Genomic DNA, 25,486 nt, shown 5'->3' with positions numbered 1-25,486 from the left:
TGTTTGTGTGTGTGTGTGTGTGTGTGTGTGTGTGTGTGTGTGTGTGTGTGTGTTATCAGGAATATTAAAGAACAGATTGATTCCAGCAATTTTTCATGAGAAGGGAATAATAGGTTGCCTGAATAAGAATATGTACAAAATAGCTGACATAATACGGGTCTTTACCTTAGAACCCTATACAGAACTTATGGGTTAAAAACAATTTGATATAATGGCTTGTTTGATTTAAAAAGTGTCCCAAGATTTTGAAATGTCAGAATATATATATTGCATTTCAGTGCCCCTGTTGCGTTAGTTCAAAATATAAGGTTATTGATATATATTATTTCCCATTCAAGTATCCTGAATTTTCTGACTATAAAAATCTAATTATAGTCTAGTTGAATGGAAGTTTTGATAGCATTATAGTATAGTTAAATCATTTTTCTTATTTGTTCCTGGCTTCTTTCATCATGGACTTTTCCAGTCTGCCTTAGATGCCCATTTTAGCAGCTGATTAAGAAATATAGCACTTTGAAAATGATATTTAGCCCTTTGGTAAACCTCTAATCCATACTATTCCTTTTTGTTCCACTGCCTTTTACCAGTACCAGAGATAAGATAGATCTCTCATCTTCTTTCTAGATATCTACCTGTCCACATATCTATCTATCTATCTATCTATCTATCTATCTATCTATCTATCTATCTATCTATCTATCTAGGTTCACTGCCTTTAAACATAATCATTATTATTCAGTTGTTGTTTTAAAAAATCTGAAGATTGCTGCGATGGGACTATTTTATTTTAAAGAGGGATCCTATTAAGCTTCTGGCAGCAATAGGTACTGTTTTCTAGGTTATAAAGGTCACCTTGACATATCCAAATCTAAAAAATTTCCAAATACAGTTGTGAGCTCATGGATTGAATTTTCGAAGTCTTCTATTTCCATTGGTAAATCCAGATGACAATACCCCTTGGGTTATCATACGTGTTTAAGGACAATCAATAATGTGTAAATAATAATTGTATTGAGGATTACGTAAAAATGGTGCGTAACACAAGTATTAGTGCAGAATAAATGCGCAGTCATACTTATGCATTGTCATAAGTATGACATCATCACATTTTCTGTGTGTAAGAGATAGATGAGACACCAAGTTTCATAGTACACCAAGTGCTGCTCTTGAGCAGCATCATCACAGTGATGCTCTCTGCAAAGGTGGTTTCTTAATCATCATCATCATCCTCACCCTCACTATCTGTTACGTTGGCACTTCCCTACTATTGGTTCTTTGAATAATAAATAAAATAACCTATGGAAAAACGAATCACAGGTTATGGACTGTTTTACAGTTCCCTTTAATTTTTGTGTGGCAACTTGGACGTTTCCTGTCACTGCCCTCCCTTTACCGGTATAAGTTGCTTTTGTTATTGCCTGCCTGGATAGTTAATTAAAAATTAGAAAATTAAAAAAAAGTTTAAAAATAAAAGCTTGGGTTGGACCCAACACAGCGTTTAGTATGATTAGTCTGAATTTGGCTCTTGCTTGTACGCTAATAGTCAGTGCGTCTGACACATTGGCAGTAGGTTTTTCCAGCACAAATGTTCATGCTTTGTAATATTTTGTACTTAGTGTGTGGACATATTTGTTATGTGTTACTTTTTTCCTGGCAGTACTATAAGGGGTTGAAAGTGTGACTACAAAATGAAGGAAACAAGAAAAGCATGAGTAAAATATTTGTGTCTTTCTTCCCTATTTGCTTGTGCCCGTGTTAGTGTGTTTAAGTTATTGATTTAAAGAGAAAATGATACGGTATTTATGCATGGTCATAATCATGTTTTTATAGTCTAGTGTTATGCATGTTGTATAGAACAGAACCAGCTATGAAGGTGTAGAATGTGATACTTGGTGCTCCCTGCACAGGCCGCACTCATTCATGCCTATTCCCTCCACGTGGAATTCTCTTCTTTCCCTTTGCTACTTAACCATTTCCCTCTGATTCACTTGACAAACTCCTAATTATCTTTGAAGACTCAGCTTCAAGGCCCTGCCCTCTTTGTTCCCTTGCCTATGCTACAAAGTCCTATTATGGCACTTAACTTACTGTTATTGATGATTTGCTTCGAAGCAAAATAGAAATACAAACCAGGGAGAATTGTTGAATGCATTTTGTTGTTTTAATGCTCTGGTAACTAGTTTTTAATATGTAATAATCATTGGTTTTATGAGATAATACATGTTGACTATAATGGTTAAATAAGGTGTATTTTATGTATTCATCTATCACTTGGAATACAATATGCTTTCCCCACATTTCAAAAGAGTAATTGGAAAAATTAATGATAATCTGATGATATTTGAACTTTACATGACTAGGAGAATCTAAATTTCTAAGAGTGAAGTAATGATGTCCTTAAATTGCTGTGCTGATTGGTTTGTCTTTGGGAAATATGGGAAATAGTGGGATAGATTGAGTACCTAAAGTAGCAATGGTGGATCCCTGCCTTTGGAGGTCACTCAGTGTGTAGGATGAAGAAACCTTTTCCCACCCAATCTGCCCAATATTCCAAACTCTATTGAATTTTTCTGAAAATGTTATAATACTTTTTAAAAATGGAGGGTAATATACTCCTTTATAACAACCTAAAGAACTCTTTTGTCTCCATCTGGCTGATTCCATATGGCCTCCCACACTGCTGTAGGCTTTTTGTTGCAGACAGTGGGAAAGAGATAAGCCTGTTCTCCAGTTATATGTTTGTTATCATTATCACTAAAATTGAGATTCTCTGCTTTATTTAAGGTTGTAGAAATTTTTTTCAGATGAGATTTCATGGTAGCTTTGGTTGCAAACAACTTGAAAAAGGTCTATTTGTGGAGAAAGGGTATTATGTTGATAAGTAAACATGATATCTTTTAACTTTCTCTCAAACTACTTAAGGAATATGAGTGTTCTGTATTAATAATATTGATAAGTATTTATACTGCAAGCTCTTCTATTTCTTTTTTTTTTTTTTTGCCACCCAGGTAAAATTATTTCTGCCATTCAAGACTTATTTCCATTAGGATGCATTGCTCCATGTTGAATGCCTTATTTGGCAGTAGATAAAAGAGGCAATGATTCTGCTTGTCTTCCATTACCCAGGCATGTGCCCTGACTGGGAATCGACCTTGACCGCTGAGCAACACCAGTCAGGCTAACAATGCTATTTGAAAATAATTCTTAATGAACATGTATTTTATTCCCTGTCCTTTGGTTTAGGAAAGATGTGGAGAAGGCAGTTCATGTTTTGGAAGATGATAGACCTTTTTATTTATTGAGGTGTAATTATTTTAACCCATATCTTATTTATGATCTCATATAACTCTAGATGCATTAGAAGGTTTCCTGACATATATTTTCTTCTCCAGGAAGAAAAATAAGTAATTTACTGCTTTTTTTTTTTAACAGATGATTCAGGGGACTTAGGAAGAAGGAAAAACGAAATTCTCTTCAGAATACTTGACCTATTTTAAGATGAATTTTAGAATACCTGAAATTTCCATAGCCTTACGCTATTGGTCAAATCCTTACAGAGAAAGCAAAAGTGCTCTGCACATGTTTCTGTCCATTTTGAAACACACAGTCGTTCCATTCCCATTGCATAGGAATTCAGAAAGTACAGTCTATAAATCTCATAAACATCTATATAAATAAGAATTGATACTTTTTATTCTTAGTGAAGTTGAGTTTAGAAATTAATTTTAGCTGAGGTATCCCATTTCACGATATACACATATGCACACATGCACACATAATATTTATTTCCTGTATGTTTTTCTTATCTGGTCATATCACTTCTCTTAGTTTTAAAAACCTCAGTCTTTCTACCATCCAAATTTATTTCTCATAAAATGGCCCTAACTCTATCAGTGTTTTATGTAAACTTAAAATTTATATTTAATCACATACTATTTTAGCACTTTTAATGATGATATAGGATAATGAATCTTGTCCTTCCGACAATAAATTGGAACTTAAATAGAAGGCCAAACCAGTGGAACTCAGATATATCAGTTTGTGCCTGTGGTCCCTTCTGTTTACTTAGATTTAGGGATCTATTAATATCTGTTGTTTTACTACAAAAATAGTCATTTCCCCCCTTTTGCTTGATTTTGTATGGAATTCTAAACTGCTTTCTTGGCATTTATGATTTCCAGTTTATGGATTTGCAGAGAAAATCGTAAGAGCACATATGTTGACTCTAGGAAAGGGGGAAGAGAGGATTTGGCTCAAAACAGGAGGTTTCATAGTTTGCTAGGGCTTCAGGACCAAAGTACTACATTCTCAGGAGTTTAAACAACAGAAGTTTATTATCTCACCGTTCTGGAGGCCACGGGTCCAAGATCAAGGGACCCATAGGTTACGTTCCTCATAAGTACTGTGAGGAAAGGGTCTGTTCCAGGCCCCCCTCTCTCCTTGGTTTATAGATATTTGTCTTCTCTCTGTATCTCTTAATGTAATCTTCCCTCTATGTGTGTCTCTATGTCCAAACTCCCTTTTATAGGGACACCAGTCATATTGGATTAGGCCCTATCCTAATAACCTCATTTTAAGTTAATTATCTTTGTAAAGATTCCATCTCCAAATAAGGTCACATTCTCAAGTACTGGGGTTAGGACTTTAAGATAGGAATTTTGGCAGTGGACACAATTCAACAAATAATAGGAAGGAAAAGTTGAATTTCCACTATCAGGGCTGTACCTGCTATTTGAAGTTACTTTTTAAAATATAAACCCTTTCTCTTGGTATCTGTTGTATATTAGAGGAGATTAACAAAATATGTTTTGGCATAGACTCAATACTTTTAATGTGTCTGGTGAAGCTGAAACATGTATGATTCATAAATAAAATTGAGTTAAACATAATTTATAATTTTGAAAGTTTATGTAAGGAAGTTTGGCCTTACTGAAAAAATATTTTTAATACTTGATTATAAAATGTGTACTATTTATAGTATCATTAGCAATATATTTATGCCAATTTATTTTCTCTTTATTATTATTTTAAAAATAGGAAGTTTCTTTCTTTTCTTTCTTTCTTTTTTCTTTTTTTTTTTTTTTTTTTAGGAAGGCTGATCTATTTGCTCAACAAAAAATTATAACAGCCTAACTTATGTAACATGGAATTTCTCATACTGTGTCATCAATCACCCATTCAACTTGGTCTCTAAGCTTGAAGAACATTATTAATCATTTACTTCACTTCCCATTTTTTATGATAAGGAAATAGATTCCTGAAGCATAGAAGGGACTTGCCAAATGCTATGCAATTAGTAAAACTAGGGCCAGAACTCAAAACTTAAAAAATAAAAATTCAACAAATTTTATTATTATTTTTTATCCTCACCCATGAATGTGTTTTCATTGATTTTCTCCCAAAATATATTTTTATTTATTTCAGAGGAGAGGGAGAGAGGGTAGAAACATCAGTGTTGAGAGAGAATCATTGATCGGCTGCCTCCTGCATGACCCACACTGGGGATCAAGCCCACAACCTGGGAATAGGCCCTTCCCCAGGAATTAATCTGTGACCTCCTGGTTCCTAGGTCATTGCTCAACCACTGAGCCACACCAGGCTTCATTGCTTTTTTGAGAGAGAGAAAGAGACACCAATTGGTTGCTTTCTGCACAAGTTTGACCAGGAATCAAACTGGCAACCTTTTGATATACTGAACAATGCTCCAACCAACTGAGCCACCTAGCCAGGGCCAAATTTTCACAATTTTAAATGACTTTTAAGTTAATCAGCTTTGTAATTTTCCTGATGAGGGAACTAGGTCTCAGAGAAGTTAAATAATGTGTCAAAGCCATACAGCAGGTTCAGTTCTAAAATAAATATCAAAATGCAAGTTAAACTAGTGCACTGATTTTTAAATCAGTTCAAGCAAGGTCAGTGCCAAGGGATGGTTCAGGGGCCTTTAGATAACCTTCACTGATCTTCATGACCTCCAAATGACCTTAGATAAAACAAGCAAAATATTTAAGCAAATACACACATGAGTGGGAAAAATAGGCAGAGTATTTTCAGTCGCCATTAGTCACAGCTTAATTTGTACTAGTATTGGAGTAAGTGGCCAGTCATTAAGATGAAAAAAATAAAATATATTAAAGTTTGAGGACAAGACTCTCTGTCTTCCTAACTTCTACTCCAGCTATATTGGTATTTCTTAGCCACTTTGGAGCCTTCACTGAATATATTAATGTCTTTTGTATACTATTCTTGTTGGGGCAAAATGTAGATTAAGTCTAATTATTAATTCCGCGTGTGTGTGTGTGTGTGTGTGTGTGTGTTTTCACTTATTATGGTGCTTTATATTTTTCTCATTCAATTTTCATTTATCCTTTAATATATCCAATTATATTATTACTGTATTATCTCTCTTCATCTGAAATATTTCTTCTTTATTTGAATCTTATCTCCTTTCATTTTCAATCTTTTTGCAACACCTATCAGCAAATTAGCTACAAACATTTTTAAGGCTTCTCCACAAGACATGCTCAAACAAGCAAATAAACTAAAATATTTAATGATAATTTCTAAAAGTCTATTGACCATATTATCCTTCAACCTATTTTCTTTTGTTACTTTTTCTTCAAGTCATGCTAATCATTTGTAAATAAATTTATTCTTTATCATTAGTGAATCCAAATTCAGGTGTTCCTTTCTTTCCCACTATGCTATAGAACCAATCTTTCATAAATGGAAACAGTAGAAGAAAAATGTTATGAAATGATTGCTTACATTCATAGATTAATTGCTCTGAGGAATTGAGAAGTGTGTATACTGTGGTTATACACACTTAGAAGTGATGAAGTCAGAATTCTGTAACAAAGAATCTCTATATTTTCAAGACTGATTTATATATGTGCTTGAGATTTAAGGGCTGAATCTTTATTGAGTCTTTTTATATGTAAAGACTTACCTATAAGTAAACTTATTTTTGTCAAACTTTACCACAAATTGAATAACCTTGACATTCCTTTTTTTTTTTTCTGTTGCTATTACAGTCATCTCTATCAACTTTGGTACTATCCTATCCCTTCCTCCCATATCCTAAGAACTAACAAAATTTGGACTAATTTCCACAAGTCTCTTAGAGCTACATTCTCTAGAATCTTTACTAACATTGCATTTCCTCTTATCAGGGTAATTAAAATGATCACCTTTGATAATTTGTTATTCTTTCTACCATTTCCCCCCCCCCCCGCCCCCCCCCCCCCCCGCTCCCTAAATCCTCTCAAATCCATCTTGGTCATTTCAGGCCGATTATTCTTCCTAATGTGCACTTATAACCAAATCAAGATTCCACTCAGAGATATGGATGCCTCATATCTGAAACGCCTCCCTATCCCTGTAGTTTCTGTTTCCTGGATCTTTGCCTATGAGAGTAGTACTCTCAGCCAGGAACAACCTGAGGCACTCACCTGAGCTTGCATTACTTGTAGTGGAATGTTGTTCTTTTATTATCTCAGGACACACTTCAGCAACAGCAATCAGGAAACTTTGAGGAAAAAGATTTATTATTCACAGGTCCCGGAGGGTACACAGCACAGCCATGAGCCAAACGAGGTTGAGGGGGGAGAGAGAGAAAGAGTACAGAATAGGACTCTGCCCTTATTAGGCAGAGGTTATATGTCTAGGGTTTCTTGAGTTCATTCTTTATTAGCTCATTTAAAGCAGAAGAGTGGGAATTAGGGCTCAGGAAAGGAGAAGCAGGGTCACTCAAGCAGTGAGTTATGCAGGTTGTCCTGGGCTTTTTGAAAGAGGGTCCTTCTTGGGTAAGAGTGGTCTAATTCCTTATCTGGTTGTTTTGCTAGTAGCTGTGTCATATACCTTGACAATATGCTTATTCAAGACTAGAGGCCTGGTGCATGAATTCATGCACAGGTGGGGTGCCTCAGCCTGGCCGGTGATCGGGGTTGATTGGAGCCATCTCTCCCAGTCTCAATCAGGGCGATTGGGACCAGCCAGCCGGGGCGAGGGACCGCAGGAGGGCCCTGGGAGGTTGGATGTGGGAGTGCACTGGCCACCAGGGGGCAGCTCCTGTATTGAGTGTCCCCCCCTCCCCCAGTGGTCAGTGCACATCATAGCTACTAGCCAGTCATCTGGTCATAATGGTTGCTTAGGCTTTTATATATATAGATGATGTCTTAAAATGAATGCCTTGGCATTCAAAATTTAACATGTCAAGCACTTACACTACAATAAAAAAATTAATGTCAGGAACTTATACTATAGTCTATTATATTTTTCACCCTAACACTTACCACTAATGGATACACAATGAATTTATGGTTCATTTTCTGTATCTCCTCAATCAGGAATTAAGCTTCATGAGGGTAGATTTTCTGTTAGTTTACTGCTATGTTCTAGTTCTTTGGAGTACCAGTATGTGTAGGAACTTGATAAGTATTTGTTGAAGCAAAAACCAAACTCAGTGCTCTCTTTAACATAATCTAACATATATATTCACTGATGACATATTGTCTCTTATCTTGCACCACCAGGTATTGCAAAACTGGACTTTGTCATTTTCTGACTAAATCTATGTTTGTTTGTTTTTAAAATATATTTTTATTGATTTCAAAGAGGAAGGGATAAAGAGAAAGATAGAAACATCAGTGATGTCAGAGAATCATTGGTCGGCTACCTCCTGCATGACCCACACTGAGGATCGAGCCCACAACCTGGGCATGTGCCTTGACCAACTGTGACCTCCTGGTTCATAGATCGATGCTGAACTGCAAAGCCATGCTGGCCCGCTCTTAGTGTGTGTGTGTGTGTGTGTGTGTGTGTGTTTTGTTTTGCTTTGCTTTGTTTGTTTGTTTGTTTACCCCTGTGTTTACTGAAACCAAATGGAGAAATGGGTGAGCATGGAAATGACTGGGAATGAAGTGCTATTGCAGAGGATTATCAGAGACATTTGATCAAAGTTGTTTTGAAAGGTTATCTCAAAAGACATCTTTATCCTGGGCCAGTTTGCTCATTGGTTAGAGCATAGTCTAAAGGGTCTTGGGTTCTACTAAGGTCAAGGGCATGCACCTTGGTTGCAAGCTTGATTCCCGGCCCTGGTCTAGGCACATGCGGAGTCAACCAATCAATGTGTCTCTCTCACATCGATGTTTTTCTCTCTGTCTCTCCTCATCCTTTCCACTCTCTCTAGAATGGCAATGGAAAAAATATCCTTGCTTGAGGATTAACAATAACAACTACAAAAAGACATCTTTAAGCAATGACGAAAGGAAAGGACACAAGATAGGATCTAAGGAAAGTATAAAATCTAAGTAATGTTTTTATTGAAGAAGAGACTACAAGCATAAGATAGTACATTTGCCAACAAGATGAATCAAGGGCTTAGATCAGAAAAATATGGAGGTTTGGGGCAGCATGGGGGTAGATAATAATTTTATTGGAATCCTATGTATTTTTATTGCCCCCCAGATGGCTCTTTATACCTGTATTTGTGTAATTTCTTCTATTAGGAATTATGTTGTGTATACTTATTATGTTCACTTACAACCCTTGCAGTATCAAAACAGACTAGATATGTAACTTTGATTGACACATATTATATACTTAATGAGTGATTTATTTTCTCTGGAGGAGATTCAAATTATCCTCATTAAATATAGAATAAGCTCAGCCTGTGTTGCTCAGTGGTTGAGCATTGACCCATGAACCAGGAGGTCATGGTTGGATTCCATATCAGGGCACATGCCCTGGTTGTAGGCTTGATCGCCAACAGGGGGCATGCAGGAGGCAGCCAATCAACAATTTTCTCTCATCATTGATGTTTCTGTCTCTCTCTCTCTCTCTCCCTTTCCCTTCCTCTGAAATCAATAAAAACATATATTTTTTTAAAAAAATAATAAAACTTCAAAGATTTGAGAAAGTTGCTCATGAATAAATAGCTTGTGGATAGGAACCATAATATTTATATTCAGTACTTTCATGTTCATCTCCCAGAGAATAAAGCTTATTCCTTGGCATATAATAAAACTCAGCAGTTATTTGTTGAATGAATGGTTGAGTAGATAAGTAAATAAATTGTATTAACTTACAAATAATAAGAGGTTCACATGAGGTGATTTTTTCCCAAATAACTATTTGAGTATTTTGAAAATTTTAATAATATTGTTAGGGAGTTTTTAAAAATTCTTTTGGCTTGTTTTAAATCAATTTGCTTGGCAAAGCTTGCTTTAATAGATTTAGCGTTATAATAAAGCCTATAAACTATACTAAACACTATAATCATATAATTTATCACTTTTTTTAAAGTGTAAATATTATTACAGTGGGCTGATGGTTTCTCTATAGAAACTTACCAGGGAATCATAAGTGCAAAAGAAACCTTAACTCTTAGTAAATCCTATCTCTGGAGTTATTCTTGTTTCAGTGAAAACCACAATTCATTCAGCTTTTCGTGGTATTTTATTTTGTCCTGTGAACCAATTTATAGTTCAGTCTGTTCTTAGACCTAGAAGTGAAAATTCTTCGTTTATTTGAATGTTGTAATGTGAGAAAAGAAACAGTGTTTTAAATGAATGTATTTTGTAAGAGTAATTTATGAGGCATTATGAATTATCTAAGAGACTACAGATGAGCCTATTTTTAATATGTATGTTGAAAAATACATTTCTGAATCCTTAGAAAATTTAAACCATGTGACTGCTGATTATATATGTGTGTGTGTGTGTGTGTGTGTGTGTGTGTGTGTGTATATATATATATATATATATATATATATATATATATATGGCAATGTGGCATCTCAAAATACGATAAATTAAATAATATACCAGCAACATGTGATTATTAAAAATCTCACTTATTTCACAATTTGTCCCATAAATATTGCAATACTGCTGCATTAATTCGTGTCATGTTAAATTAATACTGTAGACATTTATAATTATTACGGATGTGAATGTTCCATGTATTTTTAAGACCCATTCTATGATCTGACCTCATCTTTGAGACCACCCAAATAAAGAAATAAAGAAATGCTTTTGGCACTTCGAATCCCCAAGCATCTTTTGCCAAGAGTTCAAAATTTTTTATGTGCCAAATTCCTGGACCACTTCTGAAATAAGATTTATGAGTCATCTGAATGAAATCCCTTATATTCGTGATAGAATAGTCTTTTTTCTAAATTGTTGATGTTCATGTAATATGAAATAGTGTTTCTGTGAAATAGAATGATTCATATTTTCTAATCAATTTATAAACTAGAATCTCTTTTTTTTGTAGAGATTTTAGACAAAGAAGCCTTTCAATTAAAAATAATAAATATAAAAAAATTAGAAAATACCTCTAACTTATATTCAACAAATATCCCCCTACAAAATTCCATTCTGCTTTATAGGTTTGGGCAAATGTAAAATATAACTGGAGAAATCATATGAACTGTGAAAAAGGAGATATTATTTAATTACAAAATGGTAGTTGAGTTTTAAAAGTAACCATTGATCTCTCTGTTTTTGAAAGTGTATGTGAAGGGAAGAAACAACACTAAATGTTGGCAAAATATATGTATAAAAATAAAAAATAAAGAACATTAAAAACCACATATGAACATTTTTTACACTGTTTGGTTAAAATTAAATGCTTTCATTCTCAAACCAGTGGCCTCTGTCATTCAACTTAACTCTATGTTATGACTGGGCATTTACTCATAACCAGTCACCTTGAAAACATACTTTACATCAAACTGTAAGAAAGTGTATGGATTCATCAAACCTAAAACATCAGCAGTCCTAGAAAAATAACTTAAAATTTCACATTTTTATAAAGTAACCCTATGTGTGTGTGTGTGTGTGTGTGTGTGTGTGTGTGTGTGTGAGAGAGAGAGAGAGAGAGAGAGAGAGAGAGAGAGAGAGAGAGAGATTTGTGACACCTTGTATATGTTGAAAAGGCAAGTATAAATAGGGAAAATAATTACCATAAAGTATATGTATATAATCATCATTCAGAAGTATTTATTAGTGTATCATTTTAGTACTTTAAGGATTAAGTTATATTTTAGTTTTTAAATAAAGATGGCAAAATGCCTCTGAATTCACTTTATAAATTTAGTGAACAAGATCTTTACAAAAAACAAATAAACAAGCAAACAAAAAACTTCCTCAAATATTAAGAGGAGAATCCTGTTTGGAGAATAGGGAAATAAAGTAACAGTAGTCAAGATTAAAAGCAAGGATCTTGTGCCCAGCTAGTGTCCTTCAGTGGTTGAGCATCAGCCCATGCACCAAGAGGTTGCAGGTTTGATCCAGGTCAGGGCACATTCCTGAGTTGCAGTCTCCAGCCCTGGCAGGGGTTGTGCAGGAGGCAACTGATCAATCAATATGGATGTTTCTATCTCGCTCTCCCTCTCTCTTTAAAATCAATATAAACATATTTAAAAAGATACAAAAATAAATAAAAGCAAGGACCTTGGAAATACTAGCAGATATCCAAGTGAGAATAAATATGAAACTAGATGAGCAGCAGGATATTAGTTAAAGTTCAATTCAATGAATCCAATATGGTTGACAGGAAGAAGTGTCCAATTAGGAAATAATTTTGGACTTATGTATTTCTAATGATGGGGTTGCTTCTTGGAGCTGGGCAAATTTCTAGGCATTACAAGGATTCTTTCATTAAAAACAACTTTAGTTTTACTTTGTAATCCTGAGATGGTAATTTGGAGTCTTATTAAAATCTGCAAGATATTTTTATTTATATAAACTCTTTAGAAATAGATTGGCAAATTCATATTATAATACATTAGTATTTTGTTAATTATTAACCCTTTGCACTTGCTTGCTTTTTTCTCGATTCCTTTATTCTACTCGGGATTTAATTTTTTAAATACCCCAGATTTTACAAAGCGCGGCAGTAGAATAAAAAACTGGAGTTTCTTTTCATACAAACTTATTTATTTGGATTTTTTAATATTTCCAATTATTGATACATTCAAAGAGTAGAAAAAGAGCTGCTACCGATGCTAACCGTGTCGAGTCACACTCGACATCCGAGTGCAAAAGGTTAATATTAGAGGATTCCCCTATGTTACTTATTTAAAGTAGTATACATTATTTATGGCTACTTTCTCAAGAAAATTTATCATATTTTGTGCCCTGATTGGGATCAAACTCACAACCCTTTGTTGCATGGGAAAACGCTCTAACCAACTGAGCCATGCTGGCCAGGGTTCAATTTATATTTTCGTTAAATGAGTGAATGAACTTAATCACGGATGTGAAGGATCAATATTGGTCGTTCAGGCATCTCAGAGTATGTATTTCTCAACCAGCACTTTGAAAATTAGTTTTTATTTCACAGTTTATTCTTGTAATGATTGGAGGAGACATTCAGTTGGATATTTGTAACTTTTATTTTAATCTATTTCAAAAAATTTACTGTGAGTCCATGAATTTTTATCATATTGATACTTTCTATTAATTTTTATTTTAGTAAGACAGTGTTTTACTAACCTCAGTAGTATATTTTGTAGTTGAATGTAACAAATATAATTGAGGGTTGTATGTGCTCTATGTCATGATTATTTTCCTACATATGAAAATAATCTTTGGGATAGACTTTATCACCTTTTTCCTGTGATTTAAAAAAAAATTATTTTGGAAGTTAGTTCATAAAACTTTAGAAACTTAAAGTTTGTGACCTGCTTTTCTGCCTTCAGAAAATTTCTGTTGTTTCAATTGCTGTTAGAGAGGAGATAAAAATCTATTCATTTTAGCCCTGGTCTGGTAGCTTAGTTGATTAGAGTAACTCTGCTAATCAAGGCACATATAAGGAACAACCAAATGAATGGAACAACAAATCCACCTCTCTCTCTCTTCCCCTCTCTCTCTAAAGTCAATAAAAAAAATGTTTTAAAGTCTATTCATTTAGAACAGTGGTCGGCAAACTGCGGCTCGCGAGTCACATGCGGCTCTTTGGCCCCTTGAGTGTGGCTCTTCCACAAAATACCATGGCCTGGGCGAGTCTGTTTTGAAGAAGTCGCTTTAGAAGAAGTTTAAGTTTAAAAAATTTGGCTCTCAAAAGAATTTTCAATCGTACTGTTGATATTTAGCTGTGTTGACTAATGAGTTTGCCGACCACTGATTTAGAATATTTTGGAGGCCTCCACTCAAAAGTGAGGAGAGGTGAGACTTCATTTCTGTCTAGCCCAAAAGATTTCACTTTCACTCAAAACATCTTCACTAGTGACCAGAATTATCCAATGTGTGCTGTTATTCCCCAATAGGATTTATAGTTTCATTTTGGCTAGAAATTTGTCATTCTGATTTGTTTTCTGCTTTGGAGAATGTCATCAGTGTTTATTTAAATAACACACAACTAGCTGTCCACTCTTTTTTGTTCCACATTTTGAGTATTTGCAGATATCAGGGCTTTATATCTGAGGTATGGGCTTGGCTAATATGTTCCTCATTTACCAACATTACTGAATAGAGATTCACTGTCTTTTATTTATTTGTTTGTTTGTTTAGTATTTGTTTATTTATTATTTACTTTTTGTTAATTCTCACCTGAAGATATTTTTTTCCCATTGACTTTTAGAGAGAGTGGAAGAGAGAGAGAGACAGACGGGGGCAGGGGGGAGAAACATTTTTGTGAGAGAGACATATTGATTGGTTGCCTCCTTCATGCACCCCTACCTGACCAGGATAGAACCTGTAAGCCAGCTATGTGCCCTTGACTGAGAATCAAACCCGAAACCCTTCAGTGCTGGGGCCGATACTCTTAACAACTGAGCCATGCTTGCCAGGGCAAGATTCACTGTCTCTAAAGCTAGGATTTACATTTAGTATTTAGTGTTAGTCAAATTCTTTGTGTTTTTTTAATTTATATTTTTATTGTTTAAAGTATTACATATATCTCCTTTTCCCCCTCATTGACCTCTTTTCCCTGGCTGTTCCCACCCCCCAGAACATGCTCTCACCCCGCTACTGTTTCTGTTCATGGGTTATGCATATATGCATGCACACAAGTCCTTTGGTTGATCTCTTAACACTCCCCCAACCCCCACCCCCGGCCTTTCCTCTGAGTTTGGGTGGTCTGTTTGATACTTCTATGTCTCTATATCTACTTTTGTTCATCAGTTTATGTTGTTCACTATATTCCACAAATGAGTGAGGTCATGTGATATTTATCTTTCTCCAACTGGCTTATTTCACTTAGCATAATGCTCTCCAGGTCCATCCATGCTGTTACAAATGGTAAAATTTCCTTCTTTTTTATAACAACATATTATTCCATTGTGTAGATGTACCACAGTTTTTAATCCACTCATCTGGTGATGGCACTCCGTCTGTTTCCAAATCTTAGCTATTGTAAATTGTGCTGCTATGAACATAGGGGTGCATATATCCTTTCTGACTGGTGTTTCTGATTTCTTGGGATATGTTTCTAGAAGTGGGATCACTAAGTTAAATTAAAGTTCCATTTTTATTTTTTTGAGGAAACTCCATACTGTTCTCCACTGTGGCTGCACCAGTCTGCATTCCCACCAGCAGTGCACGAGGGTTCCTTTTTCTCCGCATCCTCACCAGCACTTGTCCTTTGTTGATTTGTTGATGATAGCCTTTCTGACAGGTGTGAGATGGTACCTCATTGTCATTTTGATTTGCATCTCTCAGATGATTAGTGACTTTGAGCATGTTTTCATATGTCTCTAGGCCTTCTGTATGTCCTCTTTAGACAAGTGTCTATTTAGGTCCTTTGCCCATTTTTTCATTGGATTGTTTACCTTCCTTTTGTTAAGTTGTATGAGTTCCCTGTAAATTTTGGAGATTAAACCCTTATGGGTGATAACATTGGTAAATATGTTCTCCCATGCAGTGGGCTTTCTTGCTGTTTTGTTGATGGTTTCTTTCACTGTGCAGAATCTTTTTATTTTGATGTAGTCCCGTTTGTTTATTTTCTTAGTTTCCATTGCCCTAGGAGCTGTATCGGTACAGAGGTACAGATATTGCTATGACAGATGTCTGATATTTTGCTTCCTATGGATTCTTCTAGTCAACTTCTTAATGAAAATTTATTTGTTTGAAATTATTGCTAAGATATGTTTTCACTGGGAATAAAGTAAAGACTAAGCATTTCACTTTTTAAGCAGCATATTCAACTTACAACCTCATTTTTAACAGATACATTCTAGTGTAATGAATGCTAACTTTTGGCTGCTATAAACAGGCCAGAGAAAACAGGTTAGAAAACCTAACAATGTGGAAATAAAGACTTGGTCAGCCTCCTTATGCTTAGGCTTATCATTCTAAGCGCAGGTGGATTATATAGACACAGTTCAGCACTCATTGGCTATATGAAGCTGTTTTAAAGCTTGTGGGTAAAGGATTCACTGTTGTGTATGCTTTTTAATATTGAAGGTGTTACCCAAGAGATTAGTTTTACAAGGTTTCTCTCTTCTATAGAAAATGTACGCTGCTGAATTAAAAAAGAATTGTCTGATCATTACTTTGCTTATGGATAAAAAAAAAAACACAAACGATATATACGCTGCTGAAAGCTCTTTATTCTTTCCAATTAATTGTGTGTGTGTGTGTGTGTGTGTGTATGTGTGTGTGTGTGAGAGAGAGAGAGAGAGAGAGAGAGAGAGAGAGAGAGAGAAGGGAAAGAATATGAACATAGCTATTTTTATTCAAAACTTATGTTTATCCTTCATTAAATTTCCGGTATGTTTCTTCTGTTAAAATCTGCATGACTACCGATTTTCTAGGTTTCCCAATAAGAATAACAAATTTTAAATTTGATTTGCAATAAAGAAAAATATATATTTATATACTGTAAGAAAAGTAGATGACTAAATTTGACACTTAATGCCAAATTTTAAAATTAATGTCATGATTTTCCACCTTCATGCAGTAGATTTTCACACAAAGACAATCTTCATATCAATTTTTCTGGTATGATATCAATGTGTTAAAAAGTATCTTTAAAATTCTCAAAATAGTAATAGTATGTTATGTTTTGTGCTATTAAAATAGCCCTTGTCAGTGACAATAAATGGAGTATTTCCATTAACATTTCATATTCAGGAATTAGACTCCATTTCACTGAACTTTAAGATCATTGATACTTAGTGTGATTTTTCTCATAATTTCACATGCATTTCCTGAATCTAGCCCCCTTCTTTGTTTCTCTGTGTGAAGCACAAGGAGCATCTTTGCCTTTTATCTCTCACCTGTATGACTTTCCTTTATTTTATTTTATTATTTATTTATTTTTATACTGTACAGTCCCCTTCAGTGCTCACAGCCCAAGGGTAAGGAGGCTGGGCAATGGTTTGATGCTGCAACTTCCTCTGGCATGGGTCCACTATGAGAGGCCCACAGAGAAGGACCCCCCATAAATCATGACCATGCCTACCTGTATGACTTTCTTGTTCAAGCCTCCCATTCTTACCATTTTTGGCTACGCTGCAGCTTCCTGGTATATTGAAATGGGGGTGAAAATACTGCCAAACTGTTATTGTTTAGAGTTGGAAACAAAATAATACTTTTCAAGCACCAGCACTATGGGAAGCGCTTGATAAATGATAGCAATTATCATGGTCATATCACCCTAAACAGCTTATCACAATGTCTTCCTGAGTAATTCCCAGACTCTGTTATCTTCCACTCTAATCTGATTGAATAATCTACTGGCTAATGCTTTTAAAAATTAATGTTATAAATATCTTATTATGGTAGGTTATAGTGTCACCTTCCACTGTCCCCTATAATTGAGACTATATTCTTAATCTGATTTTGAGGTTTCTCTCAATCTGACTACTGTTTAGTTCTATCTCCAATCTGCTCTTGATTCTCTATTGAATATATACATGTATATGTTTTCCAGCTGTATTGAGATTTAATTATTTTGTATACATGTAAGGTATACAGCATGTTGATTTGAAACACATATATTGTGAAATGATAACACAGAAGGGTTAGTTAATGCCTTCATCACCTCACATCTTTGCCTTTTTTTTTTGTATGCTGAGAACATTTAAGAACTCTCTTAGCTACTTTCAACTATATAATACTGTATTATTTTTTAAAATATATTTTATTGATTTTTTTACCGAGAGGAAGGGAGAGGGATAGAGAGTTAGAAACAACAATGAGAGAGAAACATCGATCAGCTGCCTCCTGCACAGCTCCTACTGGGGATGTGCCCACAACCAAGGTACATGCCCTTGACCAGAATCGAACCTGGGACCTTTCAGCCCGCAGGCCGACGCTCTATCCACTGAGCCAAACCGGTCAGGGCAATACTGTATTCTTTTAAAAATATATCTTTTTTATTGATTTCAGAGAGAGGAAGGGAAAGGGAGAACCATCAGTGATGAGAGAGAGAATCATTGATCAGCTGCCTCCTGCCCCCCAATTGGGGATTGAGCCTGCAACCCAGGCGTATGCCTTGACCAGGAATTGAACCTTGACCTCCTGGTTCATGCACCTATGTTCAACCACTGAGCCACATCAGCCGGGACAGTATTCTTAACTATAATCACCATGCTGTACATAAAATCCCCAGAATTTAGTTATCTTTTAATTGAATGTTTGCATCCTTTGACCAATATCTCCCCATTTCCCTCAAAGTCTTTCCCCTGACAGCTACTTTTCTACTCTCTGTTTCTGTGAGTTTGGCTTTTTAAAATTTCATATATAAGTGATATCATGCAGTATTTGTCTTTCTCTGACTTATTTCACTTATAATGCTTTCAAGATTCATCCATGTTATCACAAATGACAGATTCCTCCCACCCCTCCACATGACAAAATAACATTCCATTGTATATGCAGGATTGGGCAAAAGAAGGCCTATAGTTGTTAGTATGGGAAATAATACAATAATTAATAAATAATAATACAAGAATAACCTATGTGTTTCACATACTCCACAACTGTAAACCTACTTTTGTCCTACACTGTATGCACCACATCTTCTCTATCCATTTGTCCATTGATGGACACTTAGCTTGTTTCCATGTCTTAATTGTTGATGCTAATGCTGTAATGAACATGGGGATGCAGATAGCTCTTCGAGATCCTCACTCAACACTCTGAATATACTGGTATCCTTCTTTGTTCAGGATTTCTGCCTGGATTATTTTGTCTCCTCTACTATATTCTCATATTGTTTTATTTTTAAAGGCCAGTTTAAGTTTGCTTCCTTCAAGAAATCTTTATTGAGCACCCAAACAGATGTTTATTACTTCATTACTCTTTAATCTATTCCACCGAATTCATTGTGCTTTATGATACTTTAAAACCTTGCATAGGTGTGTGCATTCTCCCTCCAACTTCAAGCTTCTTGAGTCCCATGGAGATATTTTGTAGGGTAAGATGCTCACCTGCTCTCCCCTGCTCAGAACTTTCGCCCATGTGATCTTGTCATTGCCCTGTAACCTTTTGGTTTCAGTAATTATGAATATCATCTCTTGGCTTTTGGGACTTTGTCAAACACATTTTTAGTCAGGTTTCTCCTGATTGTTTTCCAATTATATTCATGAGAGATAAAATTTCTAAAACTATGCATTTTTCACATGTCACAAGTATGTGTGTGTGTGTGTGTATACACACACACACACATACACATGAAGGAATTTATTATAGGGATTGTTTTATACAGTTTATGGAGGTTGAGAAACCCCACAACTTTTTGTCTGCAAACCAGAGGCACAGGAAAGCCAGTGAGGTTGTTCCAGTCCAAACCTGAAGGCCTGAGAACCAGGGGAGCCAATGGTTTATGTCCCTCAGACCTTACATCTGAGGTCAAAGGCCTAAGAAACGGGAGGACCAATGTCTGAAGGCAGGAGAAGATTGGTATCCGAGCTGAAGCTGAGAGAATATTTATACTTTCTCTGCTTTTTTGTCCTATTTGGTCCCTCAACAGTTTGGATGATTCCCACCCAAATTTACTAGTCTCCTGAAACAAAGGCTAACCATTTCAGAGATGCCCCACACACATAGCTGGAAATAATATGTTACCAGCTGTGGGATAACTCTTATTCCCATCAAGCTGACAAGCCATCACACATTAGTTTTTATTATTTTCTTGATTCTTTGTGATGACTCTAAAGAACCTTCTGACAATTTTGGAACCCCATTCTGTTCCTAGGCCTGAGATAATGCCCAATGTGGAGCAAGAATGTAAACAATGTTCACGTCCCCAGCAGCCATATTGTAGGTGATTAGTATGCATTAAATTGGCATATCTTTTCTATTTCTTTTGAATTGTGTAATTGTTTTTACTGGATTCTTATTTATCTTGAAATTATAATTTTTATTCTTAAGAACATTTGAACAGCAAGTTTGGAGTTTTTGACATTTAGAAAAATATGGGGATAATTGTGATATGTGAAATTTGAAACAAGTTTAGAAATTGTATTCCTCATGAGTATAATTGGAATACAGTGTAGAGTATAATTTTATTAAATGTTGAGAAGTTATAACAAGTAGGTATGAATTCATTTATTCAGACACTTGCAACATTTTTTAAGCAAAATTGTCTGTGTGAACAATTTCACTTGAAGGCCACCACTTTGTGTGTGTATCCTCAAAAAGAATAATTAATGTTATTCTCATGCTGAAGCTCCATAAGTCAAAAGGATAGCTGAGTAATAATTATTCTTATGCCATTCCATTCAATAGAGCTTTTAAATCCTCTGTACTTTCAGAAATTCTAAATTTCTTGTTTTTTTAACCTCAGAACATAATTGCTTTTCAGTTTTAATTGCCATTGTGCTATACTTTATTAAATCCTAAAATATAATTTAACTTATATGTATTTTTTGTTGAATTAGACTTGTTGAAATTCAATGTATTAGAAGTTTACTGGTAGCAGATGTACTTTTAAGGAAAATAGATGATAGGTTGATACTTCATTGGGTTTCCGATGTTATTTTTACTACCAAATATTTTGGAATAGATTTTCAGAGCCCACTTTAAAAGACTTATATAAATATGTTGGCATATAAAATGGCACAGAGAAATACACATATTTAAGAAAATTATGTTATAGGCTCTGCTCAGTCTTAAAACTGGGAATATTTACTTTTTGGCAGCATGTAAGTAATGAAGTATTTTTAAAAGGCATTGACAATAAATACAAAGCAGTCAACTTCTAGATGTGTAAGTGTCCCCCTCCATAATTAAGAAACTCATTTGGTCACGCCTCACTAATCCCCTGCTGGCCTGGTCACCCCACACAGCCTGCTGCTTAGTCGTTTGGTTGCTCCTCACTGCCCCCCTCTGCCGGCCTGGTCACCCCTCACTGAACCCCCTGCCGGCCTGGTTGCCCCATGCAGCCTGTTCGGTCTTTCCTTTCGGTTGCAATAGTTGCTTAGGCTTTTATATATATAGATTTACAATTTAGGATAAACAAACATATAAGGCAGGCTGGAGATTTCATTCTCTGTTAAGTGGCAATTAAGCGCCACCCCTTATTTTTTGAGTGAATCCTCAAGTATATAGAACAATCCATGGATAACCCAGATTTGAACAGGGTATTGATGGCTTGATATGTTTAAGTGCTTGATTCAACTGCCCTGCAACTACTTAAGTACATTCCTTTCAAAGTAGTAACTGGTGGGTTAGTCTGTTTAGTCAAAATCTTCCTCAAATGGATACACAGGCCCTTTGCTATGTAATGTGTGTGTGCGCGCGCGCGCGCACACACACACACACACACACACACACACCTTTATCCTGTGACTGACATTTCTTCCATGGCCACTGATATTCCAGCTGCTGTATTCATCATCTTCTGCTCTGTAGGCACTGATATACTTCACATTACCATGGTTTTAGCCTATATTCTACTCCTGTGTTCTAGACTCGTGAAATCATACTGATGACTGAACATTTCTGAGTGTGATTCAGACACCTTAAATTCAATATGTTTAAAAGTTAATTAATTATACTGGTTTATGCCCTCAACCAATTCACTGGCTGTTTGCCTCTTAGCCTGTGCTTAGTCTTATTTATTCTTCCAGATATACTTTTTTCCCCCTAAAATCCTGTGTCTCAAGGAAAAGTCCCTTCTTCAAAAGCTTGCCTCTAATTCCCTGGCATTATCCTTGACCCCTGCCCTGGAGATATAAGAAAATCATTTGACTCCTGTTTAGTCACCAGTTTTTAGCCTCCTGTCCCCACCTCCATCCAGTTCCTAGACTGGTGTTTTTAGTTATTGCCCACAATTTACCAGGTTTTACCATTTTGAGTGAAGCATCACCAAGCAGTAGGAGAGAGAGCCCAAGGATAGAGAAACAAAAACAAGATGTTTTAACAACAGAGCTTCTGAGGACTCAGAAAAGAAGGAAAGACTGAGAGTGATTTGTGCTGAAACAAGTGAGCAAGAACAGGGAGCTTTTTCTCTTGTTTAATCCATGGTAAGAAGCACTTTCTTTAGGCATGTGTTTGTCATGGAACTTGAGTACTTGCTGAGGTCTGGTCAACATTAGCGGAGCAACTCAGTTTTATTCATGATCCTTTTGGCCATGGACATAGGTAGTAAGTGTAGCATTCTACCAGAATGTTAGCCCATTTCACATCCAAAGCTTCTTCAATTTATTCAGCTAATATTTATTACACACTTAATAGATGAAACTCTGTGTATTGTTATACCAGAATAATTCATGGGATAAAAATGGGAAGGAGCTCAAGAATATGCCTTCTTCGCCCCAAATTACTTCTCATTGCCATTTTGCAATGCCCAATGCAGTATTATCCCACTACAATATACAATGGACTATGTCATTGACTATCCTGCATTTGAATGGTTGACATTTTCCATTTAGTCTTTTTATTTAGAAACAAATTTTCCCACTATTAGCAATGATAACTGAATGGTAAAACAAAACTTAAGCATATTGTTTTCATTGAAATTTGCTTGTTGAATAAAGCATTTAGTAATATAATTAAAAGTAATTTAAATAATTAGATAATTTTATAGTTTCAGTAATATATTCCTTTAAACAAAACATCCATCATGTAGCAGTGCGATTTATCACTGGGTTACTGATACAAATACAATTATTTGTTAAATGGTAGAGAGGTTGAACAAATCAACTCTAGTTCTTTGATAAAAGATGCCATATCCTTAACTTTCTAACACTTCTTCTAGGGCCAAAGTAAATATATGGAAAACTTGGGTTTTAACAGTCTAGTTGACTTTATAACTGTCTAGTGTCTAATTCTAAATTGTATTTTTGATAGTTAATACCCAAATTAAATCTATGTTTATGTATGCATGTTTTGGAAAAATTGACAAGTTTTAATCTACCCTTTTGTCCACTTATAGCCTAATAGATGCTTTTACTATATGATTTGGTTTGTAATTTTGTTAAATTATCTTTTTTTTTTTTTAACTTGATTGTGTAAGCAAACAAAATAGAGCCAGATCAGTTCAATGTTTGGAAGCAGTTTCAATCTGATTTTTAAAAATATTTTATACCAGAGTTAAGAAGCAAATTGTCTATTAGCAAATACTCAAATATATACTGTAAACATTCTGGAAAATTTGATTTCAAATACTTTTTATACAAAACAGACAAACAAATCTCTGATTCTATTTAAACTGACCAAAATTGTGAAACTGGATTCTCACATTGGAACATTGTTATTATTCAATGATTCCATTAATTAAAATACTAAAGACATTAATGAAAATGTTTTTATCCTTGAAAATAGACTCTTAATAGTAAAAAGAATTATTTTATGGTTAAACAATCATCTAATTTCTGAATGATGGGCAAACCAAGGATATTTCATTTCATTTCAGAAATTCATCGTCTCTTTATTGTGAGGATATCCTGTCAAAGTGTTGACTCTAAATCAAAGTTTAAAAATAATGTTACAGCCACTTCTAATTGTGTTGACTCTCTTTGATCAATGGTGTGAGTGTGCTAGAGGAGAGACCCAGAAAGAACGAGCAAGATTGAATGGCAACCTGAACGGAAGTGACTGCAGTACAGTTTAAGAACTTTAAGTGACCTGCTCACAAGTTATACTTGGGGTCTATAGTGCAGTTATCGTTTTTACAAAATATTACCGAAATACAGTAAAAAATGATGCAATTCTCAATTTTGAAATAATAGATATGGTTTTCCAAACCAAATCAATATTCTAAGTTTCAAGTGAAAATATTTATTGTAATAAAATTTCGCTTTCCCTACCCCAACTCATTTTTACTTCCTTATTTCACTTCTCCCTTATTTTCCTTTCACATTTCATGATGAATAAAAAAAAAGCAACAAAGAGAATTGCATGTATTTATTTAAATACATATTTTAATGTTTGTGTACATTAGTGAGTTAAACTATCAGTGCAGATTTATAGCTATCACATGAGTATCTCTAAAATTAATTCTCTTATGTGGAAATCAAGTCATTAGATGATTGCTGAACAACTTAGAATTTGACTTACATTCATTTTAAAAGACTTGTTACATTTTTACAATTACATATTTGACTTTCTTCCAGTAATGTACTGATTATGTTTATAGTCTTAGAGTAGAAAACTGTAAAACTTGACATGAAAAGATAGTTGGCTCTATAAAAACGAAATATATATGTTCAGCAAACATCTAAATTCAAACATGAAACTAGAAAAATATTTGCCACAAATATGAAGAACAAATTTTCAATTTTTGAGCTATACAAAGAACTTTACAATGCTAACTATAGATAAATGTGAGCAGGAAATTCATAAATAAAATAAATATGAAGGGTCAATAAACATGTGAAAATATATTTTATTTTACAAATAAAATAATGAAAATCAAAATAAGGATATTGTATCATTCTTTGTCTATCACAGTGGCAACATTTCAAGGAATTGGTACTGTGTAGTTTCGAAGAGAATAGTACTGCCATTGGAAGTGTATATTTTTATTAAATATTTTGGACATCTAGTTGTTGATATTTTCCAAACTTGAAATATATTTCCCGTTTGATCCAGCAATTTTATTTATAGAAATATATTGTTAAATATATTTGGATAATTTTTTTTCAAAAATATTATAGCCGTGGTACACAATATATTAATACTTATTTGCAGCTTTATGATACAAAAACTGTGATATTCCTATATGGCGATCAACATAAGATAATGAAGTAATGTTTTATATTTATATGTAATGAAGCCATTAGACAGGATGAATGCAATATAGAAATGAAAAAATTTCCATTATATATTGTTAAATAAAAGTATGAAATGATATGTGTAGGGTGATACAATCGTAGTAAAATTTCCTTGAGTAAAATAAAAAGAGGAATGGGAGGAAACATCTAATGTCTATTTGTTTTTATGTGGGATAGAATAATAGGAAAGTTACCACATTATTAACTGGTTGTCTCTTGACATTTGGGAAAAGGTGTGGGGAGGGAGCTAAAGACATTTTTAATTTTTTATATACATCTCATTTTCCTAAATAAAAAAAATATTCACTATTTCTA

At 34.6% G+C, this 25,486-nt stretch overlaps 1 protein-coding gene across 9 annotated transcripts in view; it reads left to right on the top strand.

Annotated features, from left to right (window-relative positions):
* The window catches only part of ADGRL3 (adhesion G protein-coupled receptor L3), a 761,705-nt gene that overhangs the window by 343,455 nt on the left and 392,764 nt on the right, over positions 1-25,486 (top strand). The gene's annotated exons all lie outside the window — the stretch shown is intronic.

This window comes from Cnephaeus nilssonii (assembly GCF_951640355.1).
Source record: "Cnephaeus nilssonii genome assembly, chromosome: 1".
NCBI lineage: Eukaryota > Metazoa > Chordata > Mammalia > Chiroptera > Vespertilionidae > Cnephaeus > Cnephaeus nilssonii.
The sequence above is the reverse complement of the archived record's forward strand: the minus strand, read 5'-3'. Positions and strand labels throughout refer to the sequence as shown.